The following is a 13,375-nucleotide window of genomic DNA, read 5'->3' on the forward strand; positions in this document are numbered from 1 at the left end:
TACTGATTCTTGATACGAGATTGCTTAACATACCAACCCTTATATCTTGTGTAACAGAAGACCAATTCTTGTAACTTTTGAACCCTTGGGTCTTCTGCTTTCAGATTCTTTCCTTGGTTGAAACCCAACCTTTATGATTTCCTTGTTATTTCATGGAATTACAGATCATCATATGCTTCAAGATAAATGTTTTTTATGATTCAACTATTGATTTACCTTGCTTATCATATTGTAATTCTAGAATTGGATTTTTTTTAAATATGGACCAGATTCGTGATCGGACCAGTTTCGTGGTTATAATAGGCCAATGTGTGCCTTGGATCCAGTATATCAAGCAAAGCTGGGAGCCTTGCTCGGGGTTAATGCGTGACTGATCAGCAGCCTAACCTTGATTTTTAAAATAAAAGTGAATATCCAATTCTAATCATTGTTTATCAGTAAACTTGAGTCCTTATATCATCTCAATTGATCATTGTTAATCTCTGTGACTGTCATTGTGACTTGCTGAGCTAGTTAGCTCACTCTTGCAAATCTGTTTATATTCTTTTCCAGTGAAAAAGGAAACTGGTGGTAGCGAGGATCCCCAGACAAGTGTGCGAGCTAGGTATTCATGTTGAGATGAAATAAGCTAGAAGATGATGCGTGGCTTAGTTTGTGTTGATAGTTTGTAATAAAGTTTACTTCCGTTGTAAGATAAATAAACTGGGATTTGGAACGTTTGTAATATAAATAAGGTGATGGCTTGTGGGCATACTTTAAACTGTTTCGATCCGTGGATAATGGTAAGTAGGGTCATTGCTATATATTAATATATTCATAAACAGGTTTAAATATGGTGTGTGTGTGTGTGTGTGTGTGTGTATTATGGTCCCCAAACTTCTGACCCGGGTTTGGAGAGCGTTACACCAGAAATGGAAAGCTTTAGAGATTTCTTGAAGTTGGGTTTAGTACATTTCTTTGCATGTCGTGTAAACCAGTGTTTTACTAATCTATAAAGTAAACACTAGTCATTTGTTTTTAAGAGTATCAAACAGATCTAAAATTTTCTTGTAACTCTCTCAAGGATGAAGCTGAGTTCTTAACATAAAAAGAACCCAGAATTTGTAGTAAAACACTAGCTTGATTTTTATTTAAAATTAAGTGAGTTTTGAAATATTTTGTGCACTGTCTTTATTTCAGTTAGCATAATATTGTTACATTTCTTATCTACTTTGATCACCATGTTAAAGAAAATCAAAAAGTCTTAAAAATAACCAAAACACATTCACCCCCCTGTGTTGTATTTATTACCTAACAGGTTGCCCTCGTGTTTTTTCACCAGCACTGTTCCCAGAGTTCGGTCCGACACAGCGAGGTAGAGCTGCAGCGTTTTTTTTGGATTCGGCCTCATCAGCAGGGGGCCTTAATCAGTCAGATAATCTTTCACTTGCTCAAAAGCCTCTTGGAAATCAGGACCCCACTCAAAAGCTTTCGAGCCCTTCAGCACAGCAAAAAAGGGTAATGCCTTTTCGGCTGACCTTGATATGAAATATCGGAGTACCGCCAGTCGGCCTGTTAGCTTTTGAATGTCTCTAATGCACTTCGGAGGCTCCATGTCTATTACTGCCCTTATCTTCTCTAGGTTGGCTTCTATGCCCCGTTCACTAACAAGGTAACCCAGGAACTTTCCACTAGCAACTCTGAATATGCACTTGCTTGAGTTTATCTTCATATTATTCTTCCTTAAAGTTTCAAAACATTCTCGGAAGTCTTCGGCATGATCTTGAAAAAATGACTTAACAATCATATCATCCACATAGCATTCCATGTTGCGGTTGATTTGTTCTTTAAAGACCTTGTTCACCATACGTTGAAAGGCTGCCCCCGCATTTTTAAGTCCGAAAGGAATTTTGATGTAAGCGTAAGTTCCCTTCGGTGTAATAAAAGTTACTTTCGGGATGTCTGCCATATTCATGGAAATCTGGTGGTATCCCGAAAAAACATCGAGGAAACTAAGAACTTGGTGGCCGGTCGTGGCATCTATAAGTTGGTCAATGCTCGGCAGGGGGTAGTGATCCTTCAGACAGGCTTTGTTAAGGTCGGTATAATCTACACACATCCTCCATTTATTGTTTGCTTTCTTTACCACCAGTACATTGGCGAGCCATTCTGGATACTCAATTTCTTCAATAAACTTGGTTCTAACAGCTTCTCAACTTCGGCATCGATAATTTTCTGTCATTCTGCGGAAAATGTCCTTTTCCTCTGTCGGACGGGCTGAGCCTTAGGCTTCATACTTAGACAATATTTGGCCGTCTTCGGATCGAGCCCCGGCATGTCTTGGGACCCCATGCGAAGATGTCATGATATTGTCTCACTACTGTAATAACTTTCTCCTTCAGGTCGGGTTCCATATTTTTACCTATACGGACCATCTTTCCCAAATACCCAGCGTATAGTTCGACCTCTTCCACTTCGATCGCCGGCTCAACGATGGGGAATGACAAGTCGGCCCCGAATTTCTCCAACTCAATGTTTAGAAATTGTTTATTTCCACTTGGTTCGGCTTCCAAATGCATTCTTTTCCCATTTAAATCACTTTCTGCATACTCTTTGTCTTTGTCAAGATCTTCGAGCATAATTATTCTTGTTGTTTTCTGGTCACCCCTCATTTCTCCTACCCTTTTTTGTGGGAAATTTCAGCTTGAGGTGAGGTATAGATTCCACAACTTGGAAGGCAGACAAGAATGGTCGGCCAAGGAGTGCATTATACTGACTTTCCACTCTCATAATGTAGAATTTGACCTTTTTTAGCAGTATAGGGCATTTAACCAATAAGAACGGGTAGAGTGATTGTAACTTCATAGGGGATGTGGTGTCCGTCGAAGGCCTCGAGCGGTGACTCTCGACACGGCTCCATTTATTATCCTGCCAATTTCATCTTGATGTATGTCCGATGGAATAGTATGTTTGCCGAGCTGCCTTCATCTACCATCACCTTCCATATCTTATTTTCTCCAATTATGGGGTTAAAGACCAAGGGATCCTCATGAGGTAGTATGACATCTTCATAGTCCTCTTCAGTAAAGGAGAGGGGCATGGCCTGTCTGGCAGGGCTGAAGTGAAACAAATTGTAGACTTGTCGAGCATATCTCTTCATGGCATTCATGTCATCCAGACCGAGGGCACTTCCTCCCGAGATGGTCTTCACTTCCTTCCAATACCTTTTTTCGGGCCTCGGGTTTCTCGTGTCAGTCTTTTCCAGTTTGTCCCTTAGGTCTCTCAAAAATTCGTTTAGTTCTCCCGCTTTAATCATTCTCTCTATCAACTTCTTCAGGGGGGAAATATTCATCGGTGTTATGTCCCTTATCTTGATGGTACTCACAGTACTTTTCTGCATTCTTCTTTTGGTTGGCCATTTTCATTTTGGTAGGGCGAATGAAGCCTGGCTTTCCTTTTATCTCATGGAGAATCTTTGAGATCGGCGCGTTAAGGGGTGTGAACGCAGTCGAATCTCTATCTCTTCACATTTCTAAACCCTTGTCAGTCTACCTTTTCCCTTCATTCCGACAATCATCCCTTCGGTCACTGTTGGATCCTCGAGAATAGTCAGAGCGTCAGGACTGCCTGTTTCGGTCCTCTCTTCGGGGCTCTCTATACCCCTCCAGAATCTCCATCTTTCTTCGGATATTCTCACCCCTCACATATATATCATTATGGGACTTAGGGGGATAATCATAAAGTGAGGACAAGAGATTTTTACCTTTGGTCAAATCCAGTCCGGTAGTCAAGTATCCCATAGCTTTGGTTTTATTCAAATTGGTCACCATTCATGCTTCCTCTTTAAACCTAGCTAGGTAGTCGCCCAAGAACTCATTCGCCCTTTGTCGGCAGTGGATAAGAGTCTCTGTGTCCATCTCCCTTCGGCATAGATGTGAGTAGTGATTTATGAATTTTCCCTTCAGCTGTTCATAGGAGTGGATTGATCGAGTCTGAAGTGACTTGTACCACATCGACGCTGCCCCCTTTAGGTACGTTTTGAACATTTTGCACAACATCATCTGGCTGTGACCCATGCGTGTCATTAATAGTTCATTTTTGTCGTAATGGTCTTCAGGATCTCCCCTTCCATTGAACTCTGTCATCTTCGGGAACAATTTCTCCTCTCTTGGGGGAGGCTGATACACCTCAATCTCCTCGAAAATGACTGGCTCTCTGTTGAACCTTCTGTCCCCAAACATGGCTTTTTCTAGCCTGGATAGTCTAGTTTTGGACACGTCGTCTACTTCTTCCCTATCGGAGTCCGATGTCAAGACGACCCTCGTCCTCCTTCTTCTGTAGTGTGAGTTAGAGTTTGTAGACTCGTCTTCCTCAGCATAGACTCGCTTCTCCTTTCGAGAACTCTTTAATCCTTCGGTTTCCTCAAGAGACGCCCTAAGCGCCTTCTCTTCCAGTTCCAACTCTTCCATTCTCAGCTTGATAGCCTTGAGTTTCAGCGCGTTGGCTTCCCTTTTCCTAGCCTTCGTCTATTCGGCCTCCTTAGCCTCTTTCGATTTTCCCTTCTCCTTGGTCATTCCCTCAGCCCTCAGCTTCTTCAATATGATCTGTTAATCGTTGTCGTAAGTCATTATCTCAGATCTCAGTACTTAATCCCATACTCCCACAGACGGCGCCAAATTTTATAACCTAATTTCTGCCGACCTCGTCTTCGTCTAGAGAAGTAGACTTCGGCCTGCAAAGAGAAGAATGCGAGGGATAATTACTCATATTCACATCCGGTGTGAGAATAAGTTAATCAATTTTAGAAATGGGTAATTTAGAATACGAGAGAGTACTGATGTCTCTGTGTGTGAAAACTGAACATCCCTCTTATGTATATATCCTCCGGACTGAGTTAACGTCCTTCCCCACTATCTTCGGCCAGTTCCACCATTTGGAGATAGTGGACATTGTGGACAGGAGACCTCATCATCTCGGTTCATGGGTTGCTCTAGATCTTTGGTCCAACATGAAACATGGGCCTACGCAGTGGGCCTCCAACAATTTCAACTTTCAGGAACCCCACATAAATAACTTAAATTTCTGGAGAAAACATCTTTTAACTGTAACAATAGTGAGTACTCGTCCAAACTGAACACCCATTTGTCTGTTTCTAAATCCTTGTATGCATTAACAGGCAACATATTTACCACAATTATTTTTTGCTCGCGGGAGGGAGTACTGCTATTTGAATCTGCATCATTCATAATGCCAGTAGTCATTAGCCTTGGAAGAGCTCTAGGACTTGGGATTTGAGGAACATCCAGTAGGTTCCCTGAAGCCAAATTAGCAAAGCTTGCACGAGATCTTGAGTCCATAAGAAGAGTGTTTCGAGTAAATCAACCACAATTAGAACCAATCTTTTACAAGGAAAATCCCGATCCAATTTTCGTATAAACCAATAAGCGAGAAACTATATTAACATTGACCACATAAAGATTACATAATTATAATCGTCGTTCAAAGAAGGGTAGTGCAGCAATAATCACATAAAAAAGTCAAAACTACAATTAGAAATTACACATACATTGTCAAGTGAGTTTATTTGGCAGAGCTAGTGTTGGTTAAGAAGGCTCAATTGGTTAACATTTCATAAAAAATTTAACAAAAGGCAAAGATATCTCACATAAACCATATTATCAGCAAGAACGTACATATTAACAAACTCAAGTAAAACAGGAAAAGTCCATAAATTTAGATATAAGAGATGAGAGATGTACAAATGATCATAACCATGACACTTAAAAATACAAGAATAAAGGTGCAGGCCAAAAAAAGTAAGATCTTTCGAGTTGAAGCAAGGGAGACCACAAATGTGAACTGACATGCTAATAGGAGGTTTTGGGTAACAGAACATGGAGCTCCTTAGAAAATTTAGAGGATAAAGATTTTTTCTACCAACTAAAACTCTTAAATTACTAAAAAAGTGACTAGACATGCAAAACAAGTAGGATAGAAATTGTTTGGGATACTATTTAATTAATTGGAAATTAACGAAAGACAATATGTATAAAAAGCCCTAGTATTGAAGATCATGCTTAGTTTATGTTTAAATAAACTAAGGATTACTTACCAGTGACCGCCTATTTAATTCCATAGAAATAACTAAAACATTTAATTATAGCCAAAGATCCAATTTTTTGCCTGCGAGTGATTATCTCCACCAACTATCTAATCCACATAAATAAAACTTAAACAGACAGGGAAAGCAAACATAACCTTTTACCAAAAAAACTCAAAAAACAAATGTAACCACGACAGTAAAGAAGGCACAGCAAGAAATCATAACTCATTAGCCTAGTAATACATAGGCATATTGACAAATATATATTTAGGATCATGTTTTCTGGAGAACATATTTTAACATTTGAACATGTAAGAACACTTGTTATACACTTCTAAAAGAGCGTTGCGCATGAACCACAATTGCTCTGCAGGTGTTCAACACTTTGTGTGTATATTTTGTTACTACGAAAAACAGTATAAAGTTGTATATTATACAAGGAAAAGACAGCGGCAAGAAATGTGGTGGGGGAGAGGAAGAAAATATGAAGGTGTTAATTTGGGATATGAAAAAAGAGACGGGGAGAGATGGGGGAGGGAGACAATGTGCATGTGGGGAAATCAAAAACTATGGATATTGTATTATCGAATGTTCTACCATTGAACATGGATACGCGGAAATTTATAAATATAAACCAATTTGATTGGGCGTCTTTTTTCAATAATGATGATAGAAAATTCTTTATATTATATAGTCGTAGCAGAGAGAGAGACGAGCCGGAAATCTTTTACTCCTTTCTGTACTGTGTAACTTATAGCAAGTTTTGTTATTTTCTTGAAAATATTGGGATATATTTTAGTACGTTTTTTGGATAAATTTTGAATTCTCATACTTTTTATTAATAACGAATCAAGAAGAAGATACTGCGTGTGCGTGATCTTAGAATTTAGATGATATGATTTTATTTCAAGAAGCATGCCATACTTATTAAATAGACTATCAGTATCAATGTACAGTTAGTATGGGAAAAAATTCGTGAATAGTACAGATAAAATTATGACAGCCTTTTAAGACATTTCATTATGGATGGGCACCGGCCACTTGGGAGTCCAGTAGTGATATGCCAGCCCCTGAATCAGATCCTCGAATATGATACAGATCTCTGAATTGTTCCGAATTCTGGACGGGAATTCTTTTCCTCCCCGATCTCCGTGCCGAAAGGGAATGGGAATCCCCGCGGGAATTCGGGAAATTTACTTTTTAATTAAAAATAATTATTTAATATTTTTTATTTTTTATTAAAAAATAATCTACTAATTCATAAGATATAAATATATTAATTTTATCTCATATTTTTAATATCACATGATATTAAAATTTATTTATAATACAAATAAACAACAAATTTTAATTATAAAATATTTAATACTATTTATAATGTAAAAAATTAATCAATAAATTATAGGTTATTTCAAATTTTAATAATATTATAAAAGCTATTTTTAATAATTAATTTAGTATAACATATAAATATTTTAATATTTATATATATACACAACCGGGGTTGCGGAAAGGGGCGGAGAGACACTAATTCCGATCCCCAAAATTTTTATAAAATTTTCCCCGATTCTTGCACTGCTCCCGAAAAGTTTTCCAAATCCTCGACTCGAACGGGGCGGAGATCGGATCGGGGTGGGGGAGGTAGATGTTCATCCCTGCATTTCATTTCATGATGTAAAATACCTTCTTTGTCATCCCCTTCCTAAGGATGAACTCAAAAAAGACATGCCCAATGTTAAAAAAATGTATGAGTATTTTTATAAATATCTTTAATTTTACAGATTTATCATTAAAATTTGACTTAATTACAGGAAGATGGCTTGAGTTTTAATATTTTTCATAAAATGGATGAGCTATATCAATAGACACCCGCATGACTCAATTTTAATTTTTTGAATGCCCGATTGCATTTCGTTACTCATATTTAACGGATGTTATATCATTTTATCATTCAAAAATTTAATTGTAGGAAAATGACCTAAAATATTATTTTAGTGAACAAAAATGATCAACATATAATATATAGGTTGATCAGTGTCTTGCAAACAAATTAAAATGCGTTCTTTTTTAGGCTTTCATTGATGTATTCATTTGAATGCTTCTCCATGGATTCAGACATTTTTGAGAATTCAGACATTATTGAATTCTAATTTTTTTAGTTCTCCTGGTTATTTTTCAGCAGATCCTTCTTATGTATTGGTATTGTTATACTCACTTTTGGGTATGGACCCTGAACCAAGTCCCTATGAGCATAAAAAGAAGAGTTGGGCCTGAATTTATGGAAAGTGCAAGCTGAGACGATGGGCTCATATTATTGTTCATCTATTAAAAGAATGGGTTGCAAGCCCATAACATGATGATCTTTAATGGCCCACTATCTTAGGGCATTTTAAGTGATAAGAAGGCCCAACGAGCTGGGCTCGTGGGCTCGTTATACACAAAACATGGTACATGGGTCCAAATGAAGAAGACTAGATATATAATGCGGGCTGGGCTCGCGGGCTCGCATTGTCCTATTCTTGGGTTAGTAGGTTGCATGCCTATAACATGACAGACCTTCTACAAGGAACACCAGCTCCGATCGCTCATGAGTTGGGCCATCTTGAGCTCGCATCGCGTGAAAAGACCATAAAACAAGTTAATTGACTAATAGAGGAGATACCATACGGGCTCACCTCTCAACTTTCTAAATGATTATTGTTAATGTGAGTCGAGCTGGCCAGACCAGCTCGCATCACGTAGATTCTAGCATCATTATGGAAAATGACTCATAGAAGAGTGGGTTATTCATAAATTTCGGGGACGACACAGGATATTCCTACTATCACGGGAAGAAATACAGAGATGTCGCGAGATTACAGGGAGGTGTGGAGTCAATCGAGATTTGTGTGACTAATTTGCTGAAGGCCTGACTAATAAATGGGCTTGGGCTATATTGGTAGAAAAAACCCTAATCCTAACCTAGGTAACTTGTTCCCCAAGAACTATGTGAGGCTTAATCCCTATAAATAGGGTATATAGGCACTTGTATGCGACATGACTTGACACTTGATGAAGAATAAAGAAAACCATATTCTTTCTTAAGGAGTCATCATACAAGCTCAGTCACCATCTTACACAACATTCATCTGTCCTAAAATACCACCCTTGATCTTTATTCTGACCACCAACCTCCAAAACACTATTAAACGATATTCTTCCTTTAATATTTGGTGCTAGAAGGAAGGGCATTTTTCATCTTAGGGAGAAAAGATGAATAAAGAAGGCAAGTCGGTGGTAGTACGAGGAAGAGGTAGCAAGAAGGGAACCTCTAACGGGCTAGAACAAACGCCTCCAAAGAACCAGGTGCCACAACCCGGACCTATTGATGGACATGTGATTTTAGCCTATATGGAAGGTCTCGGCAACCGGATAATTGAAATCAACACCAGAATGTCCAGGGTAAAGAAGTTCCCTACCATGAATTATAAGTGTAAGGCACGTCACTTTAAGATTTATTTCTCCTAAGAGGTAGGAAACTGATTCCTTATCCCACCAAGTTCCATGGAGACCAATCTATAAGGATTTATTTCTCCACTAGGACTCATCTTATCAGCTGACTTATCCCTTATTAAATAATTATGAAATTAATTAATATTCAGGGTTTTGGGCCTTCTGAAATGGGCCTAGCTGTTGGCCCAATTCTGATATGATTAATGCAATATTAATTACATACCTAAGCCTTATTTTCTTCCCTATCATTTGTCCCCCAACTTTTGGGAAACAGTGACTAGGTTTCGCAGAAGTTAAGTTCATTTGTTCCCTTACACGGTATCGTTTTTTGCGTAAAGTGTGGAGCGACCTACATATTTACAACGATTTGCTTTTATCCCTATTATTTTAGGAATTATCTTAATTTCCAGGAATTTTCCCTGAATTCTGGGATTTTTCCTTAATTTTCTGGAATTTTCCCTTAATTCTGAGATTTTTCCTTAATTTTATGGATTTTTCCCTTAATTTCTGGGATTTTTCCTTAATTTTCTGGAATTTTCCCTTAATTTCTGGGATTTTTCCTTAATTTTCTTGATTTATTCCTTATTTTCTGAAAATATTTATATTTTCTGAAAATATTTTCTGAAAATATTTATATTTTCAGAAAATATTTTAAGGAATTTCCATCTTTTCCTTCCTTTTCTTTTTCTTTCTTTTCTTTTTCTTTCTTTCTTTTTTCTTTCTTCTTTTTTTCTTTCTTTCTTTTTTCTTTCTTCTTTTTTCTTTTTTTATATACCTGGTTCGACCAGGAATCCTGTTCGACTAGGATCCTGGTCGAATTAGGCCTTGATGTGCCCTAGTCGACAGGCATTCGAGCAAGAACTGTTCGACCACAATTCCTGGTCGATTTTTCGATCAGGATTTATATATATATATATATATATATATATATATATATATTTTTGTTTCGAGCAGGAATTTTTGGTCAGGATGTACGTTTTGACCGAATTATGCCCTCATTCTTGCCATGGTCGAAGGTTATTTCTACCTAGATCATTCTACCAAGAACGTAGTATTAGTCCTGGTCGAATTAGGTCAGAAAATCAATTTTTTGTCCCTATTTTCCTGGGCTTTTTATCTTGGGCCAACCTTTTTGGGCATATTTCCTACAGGCTTTTTTCCTAGGCTTTATTTTTGGGTCAACCTTTTACTGGGCTTATTTTAATGGGCCTTTCTCTTTGGGCCTATTTTCAACAGGCCTTTTTTCTGGGCTTTCTTTTTGGGCCCTTAACTTTAATTACCTGGGCCCTTTTCTGGGCTTATCTCTTATTGGGCTACTTTTTACCATTTCAAGCCCGCATACCTGATCTAGGCCCTAATCCTGGGCTGGATTTTTTCTTTCAACCTGAATTTGGGCTTTTTCTGATTATTTTTTTTAAAATTTGAGCCCATGAGATGGGATAGGCCCTTAACTTCAAGCCCAACTTTCAGAATATTCTGGAATTTCTGGATTCTTCCAGATTTTGCCAAGTAATATCAGGATTTTTCTTAGAGCTTTCCAAAATTTTCTAGAACCTTCCTGACTTCTCCATTCTTTGGGCCCAAATGGGCTTTTTTAGGCCCATTTAGAGAATAGCAGTGGCTATAAAAGGGGAGGGGAAGTGAGGTGAAGTCTCACACTTCACTTTCACATTTCTCACTTCTTTTATCCAAAACTTTCCTTCTCTCTACTCTCCTCTCTACAGCCTTAAAACTCCTCCCTCTCTAGGGATTTTCCGGCCTTCTTCCAAGCTTCCAAGCCTTACTCATTCTCCATTAATGGCAGACAAAGATGCTGAGAGAGCGTCCAAGATTGCCTCGGTTTCAAAACGAGGTAAGGATGTCGAGATCCTCTCTTCTTACATGTCTTTGATAGATATGATTAATACTAGGGGGGGCAAATATCCCTTCATTGCACATCTCGACTCTTTTAATCATTGTAACACATGGCACAATATAGATTATGATAAGTTAAATGCACGTTATAATGTTCGTCCTCCCCTTAGGCTAGTTCCAGTTTCTGGTGGCGACCGTACTTGCCACTGGAAACCCGATACTCTTTTAGTTTACACAGATGCCCTTGATGCTGGCTTAGGTTTCCTTTTCATCCCTTCATTCATCACCTCCTACCTGATTTACAAATTAACCCCTGTCAGCTTCCTCCAAACGCCTGGAGGAACATTTTATGTTTCATGGTTTGTTGTCTTAGGGGAGGTTTTCCCTTATCTGTAGTTGTTTTTAGGAAGGTTTTTCAATGTTACAACAGTTCTTCGGGTAATTGTGGTTGGGTCTACGTTAAACAAAGGCCCAAGTGTAAGCACATTTTTAACAGCGCCTCTATTCCCGACAATAACCAAAATTGGAGGAATAGTTTTGTCGGGCTAAGGTGGGAGAATGGTGACTGGGGCACCATCTTCAGATCTTCCTTCGGGAAGGTTAGTGATGGTAGCCTCAAATCCATTCACCTAACCCCCGAGGAAACTATCATTTATGATGAGCTTACTCGGAATGATGGTGCCACTATCAGCTGGACTCTTTTAGAGGAGTTCTCCCTCATCCACATGGGGTTATCCTCTGTTTCTAAATAGGGTATTTTTCTTCCCTTCTCATTTTTACTTTTTTTTATGCTTTATTGACACCACTTATTTTATTTTTTCTCTTGTTTTGCAGTTGTTAAGGAAATTAATGAGGATAATGTGCCTCTCGTTGAGGAGACTGCCAGGATGAAGAAGGCTCACCTTGCGGGTCTGGATACTCGAGGAAAGGCTACGGATCCTAGCTTCCTACGGAAGCACAAGGAGCCCATGGTGGAGGCTCCTGCTAAGGGAGCTGAAGCCCCTAGTGCCCCTATCACTGTTGTTGCTCCTGTCTCTGCTGCTACGGGCGCCTTTCAACCTCTTTGGGGATTCCGCCGAGGGGATACCGTGGTTGGATCCACGAAGCACGCCTGGTATCGGTCTTACCACGGCGTAACTCCCAAGGACTTCACCGATGTGGTGGCTACTCTTGACTTGGAGAAAATAAAGCTTATGGGAGCTCAGTCTTTAGCCTCGGTATGACTATTTCTTATAGTTGTACTCTTTTTTACTTGTAGCATTCACTTGCCTTACATTTCTGTTTATTGTTTCATTTCAGTCTAACGCCTACTTCCAAGGCGCTGTGAGGCAAGCTGAATCCTGTAAGAGGGCTTCGGATAAAGCGGATAATGCCCTGAGGAAGTAGCAGAAGAAGTATGTTGCCTTAGAGAGGAGTTTCAAGCGCAAGGAGGAAGAGTTCGGAGAGTCTAACGCTGAGTTGGTGGTGCTAAGGGCGGAGAAGGACAGAGCGATTGATAACTACTTGAACTCGGAGGAGTTCACTCAGTCTATGAGGGTGAGGGATGACTCAGTCTTCCCTGGGTTTTTTAGGACTGGCTGGGACATGGCCCTTGGGACCGTGAACGAGGCATGTCCTGATATTAACCCGGCTGACTATGTCTGCCCAGATGACGAGGCTTTGCTGCAGAGGTTTCGTACCCGAGTAGTTGTCTCGGATCGTATCCCTCAGGATCCGCTTCTTTCTCCTCCTGAGTCGTCTTCGAGGCCTGCTGCGGATGATAGCTCTTCCTCCTCTGGGATGACTGAGACTTCCAGCGAAAGCGGAGGAGATGATGATATGGATGCCGAGGTCACCTCTGCTCCTTAGAGCTTTTCTAGCCCTGCGTGGCTTATTTATTTTATCTTTTCTTCGAGACTTTGTTTATCAGACTTTGTACTATTTATTCGAACCAGTTTTATTTATCGA

General features: G+C 39.2%; 1 pseudogene; it reads right to left on the minus strand.

The window, feature by feature from the left end:
- Nucleotides 1-5,939, minus strand: part of LOC141661709 (putative alpha,alpha-trehalose-phosphate synthase [UDP-forming] 10) — a 104,435-nt pseudogene extending 98,496 nt beyond the window's left edge.
- Between the last annotated feature and the right edge of the window lie 7,436 nt (nucleotides 5,940-13,375).

Source organism: Apium graveolens, chromosome 5 (genome assembly GCF_009905375.1).
Source record: "Apium graveolens cultivar Ventura chromosome 5, ASM990537v1, whole genome shotgun sequence".
Lineage (NCBI taxonomy): Eukaryota > Viridiplantae > Streptophyta > Magnoliopsida > Apiales > Apiaceae > Apium > Apium graveolens.